Below are 21,055 nucleotides of genomic sequence, written 5' to 3' on the forward strand. Positions count from 1 at the left end.
CTTAGTGTATTTTGCATTACTTTGTTGTAGATTAAATGGCACCTAGCAGCACTACACCGTTTGCTTTGCGTTCGGTCCTTGAGAAGGACAAGTTGAATGGAACAAATTACTCGGATTGGATCCGTAACCTGAGAATCGTTCTCAGGGCTGAGAAAAAGGAAGATGTTCTAGACAACCCACTACCAGAAGAACCTGATGATGATGCACCCGCTGCTGCTAAGAATGCTTACAAGAAAGCATGTGATGCTAACCTCGAAGTAAGCTGCCTTATGCTTGCTTGCATGGAACCCGAGCTGCAGATGCAGTTTGAAACAAACCATGAGGCGCACGATATGATCGTGGCGCTTAGAGACATGTTCCAAACACAGGCCAGGACTGAAAGGTTCAATGTGTCTAAGGCCTTTGTTGAGAGCAAGCTAGCAGAAGGCGCAGCAGTAGGACCACACGTAATCAAGATGGTTGGTTACACTCAACGGTTGGAGAAGCTAGGCTTCCCACTGGGCCAAGAGTTGGCCACTGATTTCATTCTTTCGTCTCTTCCGCCTAGCTATGGGAACTTCATCTCGAACTACCATATGCATGGGACGGAGAAGGGTCTGAATGAGCTGTGTGGCATGCTTAAAACAGCAGAGGCTGACATCAAGAAAAGCGCTAGTACCAGCCATGTGATGGCGATACAGAACAAGCCTAGCTTTAAGAAGAAGGGAAATTCTTGGAAGAAGAAGGGCAAGGCTGGAACGTCCAAGCCAAACCCACCGCCCAAGGTTAAAGCTGGACCTGGACCTGCTCCAGATAAAGAGTGCTTTTACTGTCATGAACTTGGTCACTGGAAGAGAAACTGCAAGCAGTACCTAGCTTCGTTGAAGAACGGCGGAAGTAAGAGTACTTCTACCTCAGGTACGCTTGTTGTTAATGTTATAGACAACATATTTCTCGCTGATACAATTATTAATTCTTGGGTATTTGATACCAGATCGGTTGCTCATATTTGCAATTCGATGCAGGGAATGATAAGAAGTAGAAGCGTGGAAAGAGGAGAAGTTGATTTCCGCGTGGGCAATAATGCAAGAGTTGCTGCTTTGACCGTCGGGACGATGCAACTCCACCTCCCGTCAGGATTTATTATGGAGTTGAATAATTGTTATTTTGTTCCTAGTTTAAGTCGAAACATTTTGTCTCCTTCATGCTTGATGAAGGATGGTTATTCATTTGCGAGTGAAAACAATGGTTGTGTGATCTCTAAGAATAATATGTTTATGGCTTTTGCACCCATTGTGAATGGATTGTTTGTGTTAAATCTTGATGGTTCACCTGTCTGTAATGTAAGTGCTAAAAGGCCTCGGCCTAATGATTTGAGTCCTACCTACTTGTGGCATTGTCGTTTGGGTCATATAAGTGAAAAGCGCATGAAGAAGCTCCATTCTGATGGACTTCTAACTTCGTTTGATTTTGAATCATACGAGACATGTGAGGCTTGCTTGCTAGGCAAGATGACCAAGATGCCTTTCACAGGATTTCCTGAGAGAGCAGTAGACTTGTTGGAACTCGTACATAGTGATGTATGCGGACCAATGAGCACGACGGCTAGAGGAGGATTCCAATACTTCATAACTTTCACTGATGATTTTAGTAGATATGGCTATGTCTACTTGATGAGGCACAAGTCTGAAACCTTTGAAAAATTCAAGGAATTTCAGAATGAAGTTGAAAATCAGCGTGGCAAGAAAATTAAGGCCTTACGATCTGATTGAGGAGGTGAGTATTTGAGCCACGAGTTTAGCAATCATCTAAAGAGTTGCGGAATTGTTCCACAACTTACGCCGCCTGGAACACCTCAGAGAAACGGTGTGTCCGAGCGACGTAATCGAACTTTGTTAGACATGGTTCGATCAATGATGAGCCAGTCGGACCTACCGTTGTCATTTTGGGGATACGCTCTAGAAACAGCAGCTTTCACACTTAATAGGGTACCATCTAAATCCGTAGTTAAGACACCATATGAGATGTGGACTGGAAAGGTTCCTAGTTTGTCTTTTCTAAAGATTTGGGGATGTGAAGTGTTTGTCAAGCGACTTCAGTCGGACAAGATCACACCCAAGTCGGATAAGTGCATTTTCGTGGGATATCCAAAGGAAACTTTGGGATATTATTTCTACAACCGATCAGAAGGCAAAGTGTTTGTCGCTCGGAACGGGGTTTTCCTAGAGAAAGAGTTTCTCAAAGGAGAAAAGAGTGGAAAGACAGTGCATCTTGAAGAAGTAAAAGATGAGCCAATCGGGCAAGAATCAATGAGTGATGCTAACGTAGCAGAACAAGTTGAGATACCCATGGCAAGAGAAGCACCACGAAGGTCGGCAAGGCTCCGCGAAATGCGGGAAATATTATTGTTGGACAATGATGAGCCTGCGACATATGCAGAAGCAATGATGGACCCAGACTCCGAAAAATGGCAGAGTGCCATGCAATCCGAAATAGAGTCCATGGGAGACAATCAAGTTTGGAACTTGGTCGACCCGCCTGATGGTGTTAAAGCCATAGAGTGCAAGTGGATCTATAAGAAGAAAAAGGACATGGATGGAAATGTTCACATCTATAAAGCACGACTTGTCGCAAAAGGTTTTCGACAAGTTCAAGGAGTTGACTACGACGAGACCTTCTCGCCCGTAGTGATGCTTAAGTCCATTCGGATTATTCTAGCTATAGCTGCATATTTCGATTATGAGATATGGCAGATGGATGTCAAGACAGCTTTCCTGAATGGAAACCTCGCTGAGGACGTGTATATGATACAGCCCGAGGGTTTTGTCGATCCGAAAAATGCTGGAAAGGTATGCAAGCTTCAGAGATCCATTTATGGATTGAAGCAAGCATCTAGGAGTTGGAACATTCGTTTTGATGAAGTGGTCAAAGGGTTTGACTTCACCAAGAACGAAGAAGAGTCTTGTGTTTACAAGAAGGTTAGTGGGAGCTCTGTAGTATTTCTAATCTTATATGTGGATGACATATTACTGATTGGAAATAACATTCCTATGCTTGAGTCCGTAAAGACTTCACTGAAAAATAGTTTTTCGATGAAGGACTTAGGGGAAGCGGCATATATTCTGGGCATTAAGATCTATAGAGATAGATCGAGAAGGCTTATAGGTTTAAGCCAAGATACTTACATTGACAAAGTGTTGAAGCGGTTCAGCATGGAAGAGGCAAAGAAAGGGTTCTTGCCTATGTCACATGGCATACATCTCAGCAAGACTCAGTGTCCTTCGACTGCTGATGAGTGGGATCGCATGAGTAGAGTGCCATATGCCTCGGCTATTGGATCTATCATGTATGCAATGATAAGTACTCGCCCAGATGTTTCATATGCGCTAAGCATGACAAGCAGACACCAATCTGATCCAGGTGAGAGTCACTGGACAGCGGTGAAAAACATTCTTAAGTACTTGAGAAGGACTAAAGATATGTTCCTCGTCTATGGAGGTGAGGAGGAGCTCGTTGTAACAGGTTACACCGATGCTAGTTTCCAAACCGACAGAGATGATTCAAAGTCACAATCAGGATTTGTGTTCACACTGAATGGTGGTGCTGTTAGTTGGAAGAGTTCCAAGCAGGAGACGGTGGCCGATTCTACGACAGAAGCCGAGTACATCGCAGCTTCGGAAGCCGCGAAGGAAGGTGTTTGTATAAGGAATTTCCTCATTGAGCTTGGTGTGTTCCCAAATGCGTCCAGCCCATTGAATCTCTACTGTGATAACAATGGGGCAATTGCGCAAGCAAAGGAGCCAAGGAACCACCAGAAGAACAAACACGTAATGCGGCGATTTCATCTCATTCGAGACTTCGTTAACCGGGGTGAGATCAAGATATGCAAAATACACACGGATCTGAACATTTCTGATCCGTTGACAAAACCACTCCCGCAGGCTAAGCATGATGTGCATGTAAGAGCTATGGGTATTAGGTACCTTCTAGATTGACTCTAGTGCAAGTGGGAGACTGTTGGAGGTATGCCCTAGAGGCAATCATAGAGATGATGATATTCCATTTGTATCCATGATTTGTATATTGTGTTCATTGAATATCCATTAAAGGCTACTTGAATTGATTTGCAATTATGTGAATTGTATGTGAAACTCTTTACTTGTATGGTTATTCTAAAGTTGTCCCTAGTCGGAGTTCATGTGAGGACACACATGAATATTAGACTAGCACATGTATTAGTTGATGACTATGTTTCACAAGTCATGGACATGGAGATGTTGAACTAATAATGTGGACACATGTGGAGACATGTGCTAGGACTGACCCAACACGAGAAGTAGTTCTCTCTTTAAACAACATATACGCTTTGTCCTTAGACCTGAGATTGTCGCATGTATTCTAGATGTGGATCGACCTACTTAGGGGCTATCAAACGCTACGCCGTAACAGGGTAGTTATAAAGGTAGCTTTCGGGTTTGTCAAGAAGCATGCTATGAGACATGGTCAATCAAGATGGGATTTGCCCCTCTCTGATTGAGAGTGATATCTCTGGGCCCCTCGAGTAATCGGATCCGAAAATGCATGGCCATGCTACGTACGGTTAAGAGTTAACCTACAAAGGGATTCCGAATCACAGGATCGAGAAAGAGCGGTCGGCTTGAAGCTAGACCAAATATCGTGAGGCAAAGGGAATAGCATATATATTATGTTGTGATGGTTCGTCTGATATGATCTTCGTGTACGTATAGGAGTTGGCACGTCTTGCTAGAGGCCGCTACTGACTATTGGGCCGAGTAGGAGTACTCGGGCCATGTCTATACGTATCCGAACCCATAGGGTCACACACTTAAGGGGCTGGAAGCCCAATTCGGATCTGATCCGAGTTGGATTAGGTTTAGAAGTACTAATGGGCCTCGGACCCAGAGGCCCGTCAGGAACCTCTATAAATAGAGGGGTGGGGGCGCCCTAGGGTTTACACCCTTTTGGCGAAACACACTTGCCGCGCCTCCCACGCCCTCGCCTGTTGCAACTCGCGGATCTAGCAGTCCGGCTTGCGACGCTTCCTCCCTGCACGTGTGGATACCTTGGAGGTGTTGCGCCTGCAGCACTTGGACGAGCCATCGACGAGCCGCCGACGAGCCACGACGAGCCGACGACGAGCCGCGGCACCGGAGGCGATCTTGCTGCACGTGGACGAGCTGCTGAGGAGCTGCTGGACGTGATCGACTATGTACGACTACGTTGATCGACTACGTACGACTACGTGATCGTCTTCACTGCACCGACGCATATCTACATCTTCCGCACCAGTAGTGCGTCGAGTGGTAATCCCGTGATCCTTATACGGCAGTTCTTCCTGGTTATACGCGGTAGAAATTTTGATTTGCGCTAGTGTAGCCTACCTCGTATTCCAACAGTTGGCCGGTGGGTTGGCGTTGTTGTTGGACGGTGGATTGGGATTTTTGTTGGCTAGTGGGGTTGGTGGGTTGGACAGTGTTTTGCTCCACCTCCTCTTCATGTATTGGATCCAGCTGACCACCAGCACAGTCATGTCGGCCATGGTCAGATCTGCTATGCCCAGACCGGCTTCGAGAGTGTCGCGAAGATGTAGACCAAGAGTGTTCAAGTCGGCTGTTGAGCTGCTCTTTGAGCTGAGCGTTGGCGACTTGGAGTCGCGCCTGTAGTCATCGGACTTGGTCTGAGTCTGGAAAATGTTTCGGCTCGGCAAAAGTAGCCCGCAGGTTGGCCTGGGGTGTGGCAAAGACATTGTGATTAGCCTGTTCGAGGTCGGCTAGTAAATTGCGAGTCCGCATAGGGCGCCTACGTCTTTCCTGAGAACCACCTTGATCAGCGTTGTCACGGTCGTGGCACGACTGATGGCGCTGGTCACCCGCTGCATCTGCATTAGAGACGGGTTGCTGGACGTCGACTTGCTCCTGTTGCCGTCGTTCCGCGCGGTTTCGGTTCCTGGCATTACGACCTTCTTCTTGAGACTCTGTTTCACCATCCTGAGGTGTCTCGTCAGCGGAGACGATGAAATCTTCATGATCTGGTGTGGAAGAGTTACTCTCATCGTCGCTTCCATAGGAGTTTGGAGTTAGGATGATGTGAGGTAATTGGAATTCACCACAGTCCAAAAACTGGGCAGGTTTGGGTGGGTCTCCAGATTGGACATGGAAAAGTCGATCAAGCTTGGCGGAGTACTCGGAGGTCGAGTTCCGTAGACCGAAGGGGATGCGGGATGGACCCTGCGTCGACTTGGTTTCATGCAGCACCACCTGGGACAGCTCTATGCACTCAGTGTTAGTGCTGCTAATGCGATCTAGCCCCGCGATCAGGTCGGAGGGTATGGGTGGGTGGGCGCTGACGACTAGATCTGGAACCCTCTTAGACAGGGAAAGTTTGCTAACTTTCTGGGCAAGTGGCATGACGATCATTGGGTGGAGAATCTGTCCCACTAGAACGGATCTGATGGAAGCCAAGTTGGAGCTGGACACCGAGTTGGTGGAAGTCACCAAGTCAGCGGAAAAAGTGGTCGGAACAGAATCCGCCAGCTTGGTCCTAAATTGGATCTGGACTGGGTTGGTGAGGAAATCCTTTATGCTCTCGGGGAAAACAACACTGGGACAGGATGCCATCGAGGTCACAAAGAGGATCTCGCAACCACCCTTATTTGGCATGCCAACCGTTGGATTTAGTAGCCCGGTAGTCCACCAGGGGTTTACCCAGGTGGTAGATATGTAGGTGAGGGTGGTTGTGAAATCAAGAACTCAAAGGTGATCGCGAGAACATAAAGGGAACACAAGAATTTAGATAGGTTCGGGCCTCCAGAGAGTAATACTCTACGTCCTGTATGCTGGTGGATTGTATCGCTCAATGTTAAGATCGATGCTAGGATACCCTCGGGGGGGGGGGGGCTTGGCTGCCTTCTATAGGCTGACGACCAAGAGTTACAAGTTGGTTTTAATCTAATCTACTCTGTATTATATGGAAGGTATTCCGAGTCGGACTACAGAACGTGTCCCACGATATCTGGGCAAATTTGGACAATCTAGTTGCCTTGACGTGTACTCCAAGTAACTTCACATCCTTGACCCCTACACCTTGGTTGGGTAGGCCCACTTATTAGGTCCGGCCAGTATCCTGGTTGGTGGGGACCCATGGGGTACCCATATCCCTCAAGCATTACGACAAAAAAGTCTGGGTGATTGCGCGTAAAGTAGTCATTTAGACTTTTCTGCCTTTTTGGTGAGGAGAGCACGTGTTGCCACGCATAGGATTTGTGCCTCCTTTGGGTGTAGCCGCTACGAGCCTCCAGCACTCAGTGCACTAAACTTCATGGCAGATCCTCCTAATTCGGTGTACCAAGCCTGTGGTGGAGCTTCCGGAACTCAGTGCATCAAACCTGTGGCGATAGCTTCCGTAATTTGGTGCACCAAGCCATGGCTGTTGGTCAACATGCCCTAAGAATAGTCAGTGAAGTGTAGCTCTGGAGGGTAATTACTGTCAAGAGGCGTACACAAATAAGTACTTAGCGCATTGCCCTGCATGTGGAAAACAAGCCGAAAAAATTATATAAAATAATTAAAAAAGTGACTTAGCTTGATTCATGGACAATGTGTCAATTGTCGATGAAGCTAACTAGTCGGAATTGATTCTGACTAGTTGTTGATCACGTGAAACCTGCCCCCGACTAGTTTTCTAGTCGAGACGAGTAGTCGAAGTATTCGTTGGCGACTTGATGTGACCGGACATCGGGGTAGCAGTGCTGTACATCATCTATGTATGTTAGGCTATGATTTTGAGGTCTTGTGGTAGCCTTTCATGTGCGTGTAGCACAAATCCCTCAAAATTGCTTTTCAAGAAGAGCAGTCAGAGCTGATTATTTGCCTCAATCCGTGCGTGACTGTAACAGATCTTTGTCATCTTAGGAGTTATGGCGTGGGTCCTTCGGTCTACCTGATCTCCCAACTCGAATCGGATTTGCCTCTGCCTTGATCAACGAGCTGCATGCAGCAGCCTACGGTGGAAACCGACTCAGCCTTCGACTGCAACATGGAGCGTGTCGATTCCATCTTGGCGTAGATTTGTCTACTCAGAACTCCAACACAGCGACATGCTTCTTCTCCAGTATATTAATCTTGATGATGAGGTCCTTCAAACTCGTCTGATGATCTCGACGATCACCCCTACCTGGTGCGCCAGATGTTGATGTTTTATACCCGGCAACCTACCGAGGGGTATCTCGAGGTAGTAGATTGGTTGGTGGGGGATCGTCGGACCTGGAACTCAAAGGTAAAAGCAAGGACACAAGACACAGATTTATACATGTTCGGGCCACTAGAGTAGCATAATACCCTACGTCCTATTTGGGGTGTTGTATATTGTGTCTTGCGCTTGGGTGTTGTTTTTGTATTGAGGATTTGGTTCTCTATTGTGGTTCTATGAGGTCTTCACCTCTGTTGGTCTGAGCTGCCAATCTAGGTACCCCTACCCTCCTTTATATACTCCAGGGGTCGGGAGTACTAGTCGGTTACATGGTAGGAGTCCTAGTAGAATTACAGAGGAATCCTAGTAGGAGTCCATCTTCTTCCTTTCTTGCACCTACTGGGGATCTATCCTTGACATTGCCGACCTACCATCAGTTATGTTGTACTGATTCATTTCTTTTTCCCTTTCTCTCTCACCTGCGACCCCCTCTCCCACCCGTGACCTCTTCCCACCCATGGCGCTCCACCTCCCCGGCGGCTCCTAGCCGGCCACCCCTCCTCGCAGCTCCTGGCCAACCGGCCCTCGGGCCCCTCTTCTCCTCCAGGCGACCCCCCTCTCTCCCTGTGTCTTCTTCGATGGGCCCACTCCTCTCCGCCCGACGGCTCCTGAGTGCGGCGGCGGGTGGTAGCGGGCTGTGCAGTAGCGACGGCGGTGGCGTCTTGGGCATCGACACTGGCACCCCTTCCCCTTCTCGTAGAGGATTTGCTTGGTTTCTTGGAGTTGTTTGGGTGCTGGCAGAGATAAACCGTAGGCAGGTGCGGAAGCGTGAGATCCACCGCCACCGCGCGCGCGAGATCGATGTGTGTTCCGCCAGGAGGAAGAAGATGCTGACGAGTGGGGTTTGCTTGTTAATGAGAGAGGGAGAGGGTTGAGTGGGGTGGACTGTGAATGACATGTGGGGTCCACTCGTAAGTATTTCCAAAAAGCCACAACTGTTTCACCAAACGGCATTCAGCTTTCTCACAGCCCACAACCTACAACAGTTTTTCCACAGCCCATAGCTCACAGCTTCTTTTTCAAAAGCCACAGCTCAATCAAACACACCCTCAGTATAACTACGCTATCTGCGTGTGGCATTTCAGTTAGGTACCTATAAGTGCATGTACATGACAACATATTTCCTTGTGGCTTTCCAAGATAAGATATATTATACTACGTATTGATGTTTCCTCTTTTCACATGTCTTGAGTTGTTATTTTTCAAGGTGTCATAATTGAAAGAATAAATGGTAAATGTGGTTAGCAAACTTGCATCTCATGTTCTGTGTTATATATGCACAATGGTAATAGATTACATCTTGTATGAAAAGGTATCCGATTTCTAAACAGCTCTATCTTAGCTATCTCTAGATGCTACAAGTTTGAGTCAGATACAACAGATATGCACATACGCAGATGTGCTTGACACAAACACGTTCAAGAATGTGATAACAACTTCTTCTAACAACCTCCCTCAATCTTAACATGGCTTCTTCAGAAGATTTTTTTGATCGAATGTTGAATAAAAAAATCAGCACGTTTAGAAATTTCCCACAAGGAAACAGTGGAAACGTTTGCCATAATAGTAGCTCGTCTTCACAGCGGGCGTGCAACAGAATTTCTACTTGGGAGGAAGTGAGCCTAACTCAACTGGTTTAGAGTGTGAGGTGGTTGTGCACTATCTTTTAGAAATGAGGCCTAGCCTACGCTCTTTAACCACATAGGTTTGAGTCCCCTCAAGCGAATAACAACTTGAGCGTAGGTTCATTTCATCAATCTTCACTTACTTCCCATGTGGGAGCTCGAACCCGGAAAGGCAAAACACCCCACGCTGACGGTCCTCGTCGAGCATGCCACCAAGGCTGCTGGGGAGATGGTGCACACCCTGCCCCCATCGAGCACTAAGGATCTGAAGACTTCTGCAGCTGAGGGGAAGACGACGAAGCTGAAGGACAGGGAAAATGCTGATGCCAGGGGGAGGGGGGACACAGAGTACAGTGGAAGAGGAAGGGGATGATGAGGAGGACTTTGAGGATGCGCTCTCCGATCAGCAACTGCGGGAACAAGAGCGCACCTGTGCTGCGGGTCATCATGACTAGGTAACCCACCATTCCTCTCCGTTATCTTGTGCTTCATCTTCTCCCCACGATGGCGTGTGTGCAAGATGTTTGATGTTTGAACTGTGTGTCTGTTCCACGGGTGAGAGGGCATGGGGGGGGGGAGGAGGCCGTGAAGGAAACCAGGACCTCATCGCTATACCTTGTCGACGGTGATTAACGCTGGTGCCAAGAACCTCACATCTAGTGAAGCTAATAAGATCCTCGATGTAGAGGTCGAGGAGGACGAAGAGATGCCAGAGTTTGAGTCTAACAGAAGAAGAATGGGAAGCAGGAGATTTTGCACTTTGAAAGAATAGAGTTACAGAAGGTCACCAGACCCGCTGCTTGGGCTAAGGAAGATAGGGAATGGCTCCCGCTTATGGCCACTAGCAGATGAGGAAAGCTCGGATGATGAGCTTGAGGGTGACATTTCTATTGACAATGGAGATAAGAAACCTCCATTAACCACAGTGGGGTGTGGTATATCACTACTAGATAGAGAAACACTCCCAAGCAGTGGGAAAATGGAGATAGGTTACAAAACCACAACATACATAGAGCTAAAGGGAAGGATAGTGGTAAAACAAGGACTACCGAGAAGAAGATCAAACCATGGAAAGGACCATTTCCAAGGAGAGATCATTCACTAAAACTATCATTAGGGGACATGTGGGTGAAAGACCTCCAGGCATCTGTTTTACCAAAAGAAAACATGTGTTTGGAGTCATTCTTGGATGATGAATTGAAAGCTATGGCAACCGGTGAAGGTTCTGATGAAGGTAGCTCAAAAGCAAAGGAAGCAAGGAAATTTGAATTTCAAAATGGACAGATGCCTAATCCTCAAGGACCAATAACTTGGGTTGGACATACTGGTTTTGTCCATGTGGGAGCTCATTCAATTTTCCAGTGCATTGATAGCCTAGGCCAGCTCCTTAAAAACGGAGGGAAACCCAAAGGTCAGGCAATTTATGGTAGTCCCATAACACAAGGTGACTCTTTGAATTGTGGGAGAATGGGAAGGCTGGAAGGCGGTGTAAATAAAGACACCACCACCCAGAGTGTGCCCTATTCCCAGAACAAATTTCCATCTAGTGAAAGGAAGAGGGAGAAAGGAGGGCTGGCAAAAGGAGGTGACAAGATGAGAAGAGGTTACATTGCAAGAGGAGCAACAGGGACCAGGGGAGGACATGGCGGCCGTATGGTTCATGAACGCCCACTAGACGGGGAGTCGTTAGAAGGGTATGGCAGTGGCCAGCACATGAGAGGTGGACAAAGATTGGAGAAGGAAATCAAGAGCAGTGGTGGGAAAGGGGAACAAGATCATGGAAGGGGCTTCACATCAAGAACACATAACACTACTGGGAGGGATCAAGAATGGCAGCACCCAGGCTATGGAGATTGGAAGGGTGCGCTGGTTCAGGGTGGTTCAAAGGACTTCTTGAGGAGCCGTGGTGGATGGTGTAGATGGCAAGAATGACCTCAGGGACCTGCTGTGCAAAAGGAAGATGGAAGTGGGAAAGATGGGAGTAAAATTTGAACAGGAAGCCCATACAAAGGAAAAACTGACAACAAATGCCAATGAACAGAAAACAAGGGCAGGAGATAGAGAAGAGATGGATATCACGATGACTGAAGTAGAGGGAGAGGAAGAAAAGAAAGAGAATGATGCAAAGATGGGGATCAAATGCTCAAGGTGCACAAAGAAGGGTCATGTGGCAACAAGGTGTAAAAATGTGGTTTACTGTGTCATTTGTGATAGCAATGATCATGTCAATCACAGATGCCCAGTGCTCAAGCAGCCAAGACCAGTGGCACATGTAGTGGGGTATGCAGTCCATGGGTTGGGGTTTTACCATATACTACACCCACCTTTGCCTAGGGCAAAGAAGGAATCCAAGATGGCATTGATAAGAGTTGGAGGAGGACAGCTATCCAAAGAGCAGGTTGTCAACCAACTTCAGAGACTATACCCTAGAAAATGGAAGTGGGAATTAGGGGACCATGAAGATAACACTTTCATTACCAAGTTTCCTTCAAGGTAACTACAGAGAGCTATTGCTTTTTTTGGGGGGAGGGGGGTAGATGTGAAGGAGGGAGGAATGCAAACGGGGATTAGGCTTCAGTTTGAAACTTGGCATGAGAAGGAGAAAGGGTTTTTACTCCCTAAGGTGTGGGTGAGAGTTTTTGGAATGAGGAAATCTCTAAGAGAATTCATGAATCTGTGGGCTGTAGGGTCAATGTTAGGCTCTACCCAGACAGTGGATATGGAAATGACAAGTGAAAATGATTTTGGGAGGATAAATGTGGCAGTTCTCAACCCTTTACTCATCCCCCCACATATGGATGTGGTAATTGGGGCTCATTAATTTGAACTAGATTTCGAAGTGGAAAAGCTAGGAACTTACGAGAATGGAGATAAGGTTGTTTTGATTGGAAGGGGGATGTAGAAAGAGAAGGGGATGGTGAAGCAAGTGAAGAGGATCCCATGTAGGATGATCCTGAGACAAATAGGGAACCAAAAAGAAGAAAGAAAAACTTGGAGGGCAGGGAAGCAAAAATAGAGGAAGTCAGCAGATAGATCAAGAGCTGAATAACATGGACTCACTAAAGAAGAAGGTGTGAAACATGAGTGAGGAGGAGTTTAGGATGTTTCTCAAAGAAAGGCTGAGGAGATAATGGATAAAGCTGTGGATAAGACACTGGATGACTTGGCAAACAAGATTATGGAAGAGGAAAATGAGGATATGAGAACAGTTAACAATTGGGAGGAGGGAGGTGGAGGAAATGAAGTTCAGAAGGTGGCTGCTTGCAATTCCTACTAACTGTTGCCTTTCTATTCCTGTATCTATGGTTGTTTGTAATATTAAACAATTAGGGGTTAATCTGGGGTGTAGGGAGAAGAAAGAAGATGAAATGGCCAGAGAGATCCTAATCTTAGATAATATGCCTATTAATCAAGTAGAGGAGGAAGATAAGCAGAGTGAGAAATCTTTAGAAAGTGATGAAGAAGAGGGGATTTAGAAGAAATAGAAAGCAAGGCTATTCAATATCTTTGTGGGGAGCTTCTAGAGGAAGTTTTTGATGATGATAGTATTCACTTACAGTGTAATACTGAATCAGGAAAATACAAGTCTTGTGCTAAGTCACAAAGAAGAAAGGCTTGTAAAATAAAACTTCCTAAATATAATGTCAAAATTGTTTCCAAATGAGAGGAATCTTCTGGAATAGCAGAGGTCTTAGTGACTTGGATAAAATAAGATTTCTAGCTGATACTGTTAAAGAGCAGAACTTAGATTTTATTGCTCTTTTAGAAACAGGAAGAAGGGATTTTACCCAAACCACGCTAAATAATTTTTGAGGGGGTAGAAACTTCATATGGCATTAGATAGAGCCCCATGGGAGATCTGGGGGTATTCTTCTAGGAATAGACCTAGAGAAACTTGATATTGGGAGCATTGATGAAGGAGATTTCTTTGTTAAATTTAGACTAAGGACCAGGAAAGATAACTTCCATTTTGTGCTGGTTGCTGTTTATGGAGCAGCACAAGCCGAGTATAAGGAGGCTTTTCTCACAGAACTGGTCCAATCTTGTAGCAAAGAAAACTTGCTAATAGTGTTGGGAGGGGATTTAATATCATCAGAAATCCAAGCGAGAAGAATAATGAAAGATACGATGGCAAATGGCCTTTTCTCTTTAATGCTATAATAGATAGTTTAAACCTAAGGGAGATTGAGATGTCGGGGAGGAAATATACTTGGGCTAATTCTTTAAAAACTGCAACATATGAGAGATTGGATAGAGTGTTGGTCAGTACGGAATGGGAACAACATTTTCCCTTAGCCACGGTTCAAGCCTTAAGTAGGGATATTTAAGATCATACACTGTTACTTCTAAACACTAGATAGGATAATGGGAAGAAGAGGCAGCTGCTATTTAAATTTGAATTGGGGTGGCTCTTGAGGGAGGATTTTTATGGTCTAGTGTGTGAGGTCTGGAACAAAGAAAGAAAAGGATCCACCCCTCTACGAAAATGGCAGAACAAGATTAGGAGACAAAGACAGTTCCTGAGAGGGTGGGCAAAAAACATGAATGGGGCATATAAAAAAGAAAAAAAGAGCTCCTTAGAAGAGCTAATGAGTTAGATAAAAAGGCGGAATCACAACTGCTAAGTTAGCAAGAATGTGATTTAAAGCAATGTATTCAAGATAGGCTAGTACAACTTCTGAGAGAAGAAGAAATCAAATGGTCTCAAAGAGCAAAAAGTACTAGGATGTTAAAGGGAAACAATAACACAAAATATTTCCATATGATAGCCAATGGCAAGCATCGGAAAACTAGAATTTTCCGACTTGAGCAGGAAGAGGGGATTATTTCAAGGGAACGGGAATCTTAAAAAATATATAAGAAAATATTACAAAATCTTGTTTGGATCCCAATTGACAAACAATTGTTCTATGAATGAATTCTTGACAGAGGATATTCCTCAAGTGTCAAGGAAGGAAAATGAGATTTTGACAGACAAATTTCCAGAAAAAGAGGTGAGAAATGCCACTTTCCAAATGAAACACAATAAAGCTCCGGGACCTGATGGATTCCCAGTAGATTTTTACCAAATTTTTTGGAGCCTTTTTAAAAATGACCTAATGGCCATGTTTGAAGAGTTCCACAAAGGCAAGCTCCCTCTACACAATTTAAAATTTGAAATTATAACTTTAATTTCAAAACTCAAGGAAGTTAAAATGATCCAGTAATATGCACCAATTTGTATGCTAAATGTTAGCTTCAAAATCTTTACAAAGGTGATTGCTAACAAATTCACCTTGGTGGCTAATAAAGTTATTAGACCATCACAGATGGCCTTTTTGCCTAGGAGATATATAATGGAGGGAGTGGTCATCTTACATGAAACTATGCATGAATTGCATAGGAAAAAATAGAATGGGATTATTCTCAAACTAGATTTTGAGAAAGCTTATGATAAGGTTGACTGGTCATTCCTACAACAGGCTCTAAGAATGAAAGGTTTCTCATCTAAATGGTGCAGTTGGATTGAAACCATAGTTAGTGGAGGAAGTGTAGGTGTTAAAGTGATGATGATATAGGACACTTCTTTCAAACAAAAAAGGGATTAAGATAGGGGGACCCTCTATCCCCAGTTCTGTTTAATGTGGTGGCTGATATGTTAGGAGTTCTAATTTCAAGGGCTAGAGAGAAGGAGCAAATAAAGGGCCTAGTGCCCCATCTAGTTGATGGAGGATTATCTATTATCCAATACGCGGATTATACAATTCTTGATCGGAGTGCCCGATCTTTCGGTGAGTGGAGATAAATTCGACTTGGTGGAAGTAGACCCTCACGATCCGACTACGGCAAGCGAACTCGAAGCGCCAATGCAATCGCTGAACCAACTTCCTATGGTTACCAACCTTGCTGGCGCAAGATCAGCCTGATCACGAAGATCGATTCCTGTCCGCAATCGAAGAACGAACAAGAAAGAGAGGCGAGCAATCTAAATATCACTCGAAGGTGGAGTTCTGAATCACACAAGGATAGCGCGTATTTGCGCGTGTTCGAGAGTAGCTAAAGTTAGATGTAAAACAAAACTCAAGTCGTAAACAAAAAGGACTCCGACTAAATAAAGGGGGCGCAGCCCCTGGAGTCCGGAGGGATCACGCGCGCCCAACCCTAGGCGCCCCACCTGGGCTGCCCTGTTGGGCCATCTTCTTATTCCGATGGGCCTTCGTTCCTTAACACCATGATGAAGTTTAATTCTCTCGCACGGGCCCGAGTGATTGGCCCAACTGGATGATCAACTATAGGCGCCTGAGGTGGAGGAGCAACTGGAGGCGCCTGAGGTGCTGCTGGTGTAGATGTACTCATGGTGTCCTCATCATCCTCCCCTTCTTGAACTGAAGTCGTCCTTGACGACAACTCCTCATCTTCGCCCACATACGGTTTCAAATCTGCAACATTAAAACTCGTGGAAACACCAAACTCCACAGGCAGGTCAAGGATATAAGCATTATCATTAATCTTGGTTAGCACTTTAAAAGGACCAGCAGCACGTGGCATCAACTTAGAACGACGTAAAGTAGGAAAACGATCCTTTCTCAAATGCAACCAAACCAGATCACCCGGTGCAAAAGTAACATGTTTTCTCCCTTTACTACCCGCAACCTGATATTTAGCATTAGCAGCAGCAATGTTTTGTTGAGTTTGCTCATGCAAGCTAATCATTTGATCAACATGTGCAGCGGCATCTATGTGTGGGGCGTCCTCGGCATCAAGTGCAAACAAATCAATAGGCGCCTGAGGAATATAGCCATAAACAACCTGAAAAGGACACATCTTTGTAGAAGAATGCGTTGCATGATTATAAGCAAACTCAACATGAGGCAAGCAATCTTCCCAACGTTTCAAGTGTGTATCTAAAACAGCCCTAAGCATAGTGGACAAGGTGCGATTAACCACCTCAGTTTGTCCATCAGTCTAAGGGTGACAAGTGGTGCTAAACAGCAATTTAGTTCCCATTTTATTCCACAATGATCTCCAAAAATGACTGAGAAACTTAGCATCACGATCAGAGACTATTGTATTTGGAATACCATGCAAACGAATAATCTCGCGAAAGAACAATTCAGCAACATTGCTAGCATCATCAGTCTTATGACAAGGTATAAAATGAGCCATTTTGGAGAAACGATCAACAACCACAAAAATACTGTCCCTCCCCTTCTTAGTTCTAGGCAATCCCAAAACAAAGTCCATAGAAATATCAAGCCAAGGGGAAGTAGGAACAGGCAAAGGCATGTACAAACCATGGTTGTTCAATCGTGACTTAGCTTTCTGGCAAGTAGTGCAGCGTGCAACAAGGCGCTCAACATCAGCACGCATCCGGGGCCAAAAGAAGTGGGCAGCCAGCACTTCATGCGTCTTGTAGACGCCAAAGTGCCCCATGAGACCGCCTCCATGCGCTTCCTGTAACAACAAACGACGAACCGAGCTAGCTGGAACACACAGCTTGTTAGCGCGAAATAGGAACCCGTCCTGTATGTGAAATTTGCCCTATGGTTTGCCATGAATACAGTGGGCGAAAGCATCTTTAAAATCAGCATCATCCACATATTGATCCTTCACAGTTTGCAAGCCAAAGATTTTAAAATCTAACTGTGACATTTTCCTTCCCGCTCTTGTGTTTAATAATGTAAGGGAAAGACTCAATGAATTCTACCCATTTAGCATGACGACAGTTCAGGTTTGTTTGGGTACGAATATGTTTTAAAGCCTCATGATCAGAATGAATTATAAACTCGCGATGCCAAAGGTAGTGCTGCCAAGTATGCAAAGTGCGCACTAAAGCATAAAGCTCCTTATCATAAGTAGAATAATTCAAGCTAGCACCACTTAATTTCTCGCTAAAGTAAGCAACCGGTTTTCCTTCTTGTAACAAAACAGCACCTAGTCCAATACCACTTGCATCGCATTCAAGCTCAAACACTTTAGTAAAATCAGGCAACTGCAAGAGAGGAGCATTGGTTAACTTATCTTTCAAGGTGCTGAACGCAACCTCTTGCGAATCACTCCAAGCAAAGGGAACATCCTTCTTTGTAAGCTCATGTAGAGGCGCTGCAATGGAGCTAAAATCACGAACAAACCGGCGGTAGAAACCTGCAAGGCCAAGAAAGCTTCGAATTTGTGTGACCGTCGTCGGTGTAGGCCACTCCCGAATGGCATCAATCTTGCTGCTATCCACCTCAATGCCCTGCGAAGTAACAACATAGCCAAGAAACGAGACACGTTGTGTGCAAAACATGCATTTTTCGAGGTTAGCAAACAAATGGGCCGCACGTAACGCATCAAAAACAGCACGCAAATGTTCTAAATGCTCTTCCATAGACTTGCTGTAAATGAGGATATCATCAAAATAGACAACTACAAACAATCCTATGAAGGGCCTCAGAACTTCATTCATCAAACGCATAAATGTGCTGGGAGCATTTGTCAAACCAAACGGCATAACCAACCATTCATATAACCCAAATTTTGTTTTAAAAGCCGTTTTCCATTCATCACCTAATTTCATGCGAATCTGATGGGAGCCACTACGCAAATCAATCTTAGTGAAAATAATGGCACCACTAAGCTCATCTAGCATATCATCAAGGCGTGGTATAGGGTATCTGTAGCGAATGGTAATGTTATTAATAGCACGACAGTCTACACACATACGCCATGAGCCATCTTTCTTTGGAACAAGTAACACGGGAACGGAGCAAGGGCTAAGATACTCACGAATATAACCCTTGTCAAGCAACGCCTGTACCTGGTGCTGAATTTCCTTCGTCTCATCCGGATTTGTACGGTATGGTGCGCGGTTCGGAAGCTGTGCGCCGGGAATGAGGTCGATCTGGTGCTCAATGCCATGAAGTGGTGGGAGTCCCGGTGGCAAATCTTTTAGAAAGACATCAGCGTACTCCTGCAAAATGTTAGCAACCGCAGGGGGAATATCCAAAGATGGTGCATCATCAAGTGAAACGAGCACACTAGAGCATATAAGGGCATAGCATGGCAAAGGAGCATCGCGTAACTCATCAAAATCAGCACGTGTGGCAAGCAAAACAGGAGCATTCAACTTGATTTCAAAATTAACAGATGGCGATGCATCAAGTTGTTTAGCAGTTTTAGCAGCTCTAGCAAGATCATCTTTAAGAATTTGTTCAGGTGTCATTGGATGTATAATTATTTTCTGACCCTTAAACATGAAAGAATAGTGATTTGAACGACCATGATGCAAGCTATCAGTATCATATTGCCAAGGTCGCCCAAGTAACAGAGAGCATGCTTCCATGGGAATAACATCACAATCGACAAAATCAGAATAAGCACCCATGGAGAAAGGAACACGGACTGATCGAGTAATTCTAATTTTCCCACCATCATTAAGCCATTGAATGTGATATGGATGTGGATGCTTACGAGTGGGTAAAGACAACTTTTCAACCAGCGTGGTACTCGCCAAATTGTTGCAGCTGCCGCTGTCGATGATGATGCGAATCGACCGCTCCTGCACAACGCCCTTGGTATGGAAAAGAGTGTGTCGCTGATTCTTCTCAGACGGGGCGACCTGTGTATTAAGAACACGCTGCACAACAAGACTTTCATACCTATCGGCGTCGCCCGGGTTGACATGTACCTCCATAGCTGCATGGTCAGTGGCAAGCATCGCATGTCGAGTATCTTCAGAATCACTAGCGGAAGAGTACTCACCATCGTCACGAAGAAGCAAAGTGCGCTTGTTCGGACAGTCCCGAATCACGTGGCAAAATCCTTTGCAACGATGACACTGAATATCCCGTGTACGGCCTGTGGGAGGGGCGGCGCCTGTGGAAGGGGCAGCGCTTGCAGGTTTGGCCGTTCGCTCGCGCGGTGTAGTGGTGGGCGTGGGTGGCGTAGGGAGAGCGGGTGCGGAGTTGGATGTCGAGCTTCTTCCTGCAAAAGAGTTAGAATATGTCTTCGAGCGGCATCCCTGCACTTCACGTTCAGCTTTGCAAGCATATTCAAATAATGTTGTCATATCTGTGTAGTCCTTATAATCAAGTATATCCTAAATTTCGCGGTTCAAACCACCACGAAAACGTGCCATAGCAGCGTCATTTTCCTCCAATAACCCACAACGAATCATGCCTATTTGTAATTCCTGGAAATATTCCTCAACAGATTTGGAACCTTGCTGAAAACGTTGCATTTTATTAAGCAAATCTCGGGCATAATAAGAAGGCACAAATCTGTGGCGCATAGCAGTTTTTAATTGCTCCCAAGTGGTTGGAATGGTATTGGGATGTTTGTGTTTATATTCACGCGACCAAATTAAAGGAAAATCAGTAAATTCACTAATAGCAGCTTTAACTTGAGAATTAGCAAGAATATCATGGCATGAAAATTTCTGTTCAACTTCTAATTCCCAATCAAGATATGCAGCAGGATCATATTTGCCATTAAAAGGTGGAATTTTAAATTTAATCTTGGAAAAGGAATCATTACCACCGGGACGACGTGGCACGCGGCGGGCATGGCCTCGGCGGTCGCCATCGTCCTGGTCCGAGTCACCACCATAACCCTGCTGCAACTCTGCGACTGTTGTGTGCAATGCATCGAGTCTTGCCACAACTGAGTCGAGTGTGGCCTTAGCGGCCATCTGTGCAAGGTCGACCTGATCACACCGCTCGGTCGTCGAGGAGATCGTCGAGTCCAGCCATTCATGAATCGTCTGAATGTCGGTGACAAGCCCTTCAACTTGTGCCCGTATGCCCTGCAGCTGGTTAGCCCCCGCGTCGACATCATCTGCCATGGTTAGCGCAAATACAAGAACAAAAGCGACGACAAAACAGGGGTGTAACGGCTCACAAGGCGCTCACACTAGTGCTGTTATCAAATTCTTATCCGTTCTTACCACGCACACAGGGGCGAACTGCAACCAACCGATGGAACTCGCGAAAGATTGGAGGAGCGATTGCCTGGAGAAACAAAATATGCTCGTCGTAGAACTATGTGGAGTTCTGGGAAGGCTGCACTCAAATGAAGGATTAGCACAATCAAACAATAATGCAAAGTTGAAATATAGTGCCAAACACGTAACAAGAGTTGCTGGTAACAAGGGAAATCGAAAGAACAGAGGCAAAGGTGGAGAGGGCGCACCTCTTTTTTTTTCTGTTTTTTTTTCACAGAGG

This window comes from Setaria viridis, chromosome 4 (assembly GCF_005286985.2).
Source record: "Setaria viridis chromosome 4, Setaria_viridis_v4.0, whole genome shotgun sequence".
Classification (NCBI taxonomy): domain Eukaryota; kingdom Viridiplantae; phylum Streptophyta; class Magnoliopsida; order Poales; family Poaceae; genus Setaria; species Setaria viridis.